The sequence below is a fragment of the Coregonus clupeaformis genome, unplaced genomic scaffold (genome assembly GCF_020615455.1).
Source record: "Coregonus clupeaformis isolate EN_2021a unplaced genomic scaffold, ASM2061545v1 scaf7026, whole genome shotgun sequence".
In the NCBI taxonomy this organism is placed as follows: Eukaryota; Metazoa; Chordata; class Actinopteri; order Salmoniformes; family Salmonidae; genus Coregonus; species Coregonus clupeaformis.
This window is the reverse complement of record NW_025540480.1, coordinates 1-1678: the sequence shown is the minus strand read 5'-3', so window position 1 is coordinate 1678 and position 1678 is coordinate 1. Positions and strand designations below refer to the sequence as shown.

At 49.9% G+C, this 1678-nt stretch overlaps 1 pseudogene; it reads left to right on the top strand.

Moving 5' to 3' along the window:
* Positions 1–1541: 1541 nt before the first annotated feature.
* Positions 1542–1678, top strand: LOC123491049 (annotated as a pseudogene; the record flags this gene model as incomplete).

Sequence of the window (1678 nt, the reverse complement as noted above, 5' to 3'; positions counted from 1 at the left end):
TGAGCCTCTGGCAGCAGCTTTCCGGACGGACACAAGTATTTTGGGCCTCCGCCTCCCTGGCGGTGGCTCTTCGGAGGTCAAGATCTCCCAGTATGGCGCGGATGACATGACTTTGTTTCTGACCGTCCGAGGGAGTGTGGCCAGGGTGGTGGAGGTCCTGGGGGAGTTTGGACAGGCGTCGGGGGCTAGGGTCAACCTGGGGAAATCCTCAGTTAAGTTTTTTGGGCCGTGGGCAGGGAGACAGGAAGGCCTCAGTGGTCTCTCGCTCTGCTCTGGGCCGATGAGGGTCCTGGGAGTGGATTTTGAGGTGGCAGGTAGCGAGGGCATCAATTGGGGACAGAGGATTGCAAAAGTGCGTACCCGGGTGGGCCTTTGGAAAGCTCGTCGGCTCTCTATGAGTGGACGGGTTCTTGTCATTAAAGCGGACATTCTTCCGTCCTTGGTTTATTTGGCCTATGTTTTTCCTGTGCCTCCTCGGTACAGGAGGGGCCTAGTCATTACGGTTTTTCCTTTGTTTGGGGGGCTACGAATATGGGAAAAGGGATTGGATGGTGCAATCAGTGGAGGAGGGGGGGGAAGGGGTGTTCCTGACCTCCTCTTAAGTTGGACACTATTTTCTTTTCTTCGATATGTAAAAGTTTGGTCAGCCCACTAGCCACGGTTTCAAGGTTTTTCTTTTGTTTTGTCTATCCTTCCCACTGCGAAGGTTGTTAGCCTGGGACAACTCCCGCCCTAAGGCGAGACCCTCCCGGCTCATTTCCAACATGCAGTTAAGTGGAGCAGAAGGCACACTGAGTGTATGGAGGGTCTGCTCTGCATGGACCACAGGGCTTTGTACAGGACCTTGGTGGCTAAGCGGGGTCCTGTCGGTATCTATGGGGTGGGACCAGTGGTATGGAATGCGATTCAGCAGAAGGGTCTACCTAACAGGTTGAAAGATCTAAACTGGTTGTGTCTGCATAGGCGTTTGCCCGTTAGGGAAGTCCTTCATAGGCATGGCCTGTCAAGGGTTAAGGTATGCCCAAGGGAGGGGTGTGAAGGCGAGGAGACGCTCCGTCATGCATTTTGGGAGTGCTCCTTTGCCCGGAGGGTGTGGAGGGAACTGGGTTCTTGGTTTCAGGTGAAGGGGATTTCATCTTTTGAAGCAGTTACGTTGGGGTTGGGTTTGGGCATCAGCAGCGGGAGGGGGTCTTTTTTAATTTGGTTACTGATCTCTTTGGGGAAGGCAGCTCTGTGGGATTCAAGGGGGGTTTTGGTAAGTCCAATATGGACTGGGGAGTAGGTGGAGTGGTGAGTAGGGTTAGAGCTGACCTGAGAAAGAGGTTTGATTTTGATGTGGACAAATATGGTTTCCATGCCTCTAAGGAGAGATGGAAACCTCTTTATCAGTAAAAGACAGTTTGTTAAAAGGTTCTGTTTTCAGGATTGGGTCTATTGGTATTTATGTTTATTGTTTTTTTCATGACTCATTATTGTGCGGGTTTGGGTTGGTATTGTCTTGTAAGTTCAAGCATTTTGTACAAGGCTTAGTGTGTAAGATGAGGGGTTTTGTTTAATAATAAAAAAAAAAAAAAAAATCTGTTCTTATCAGTTTAATATCTGATACGTCCCCCATTGGGGGACTACATATTAAATGGATTTTTCGAACAGAGTCGGAAAATGGGGCTTGCTCCGTCCG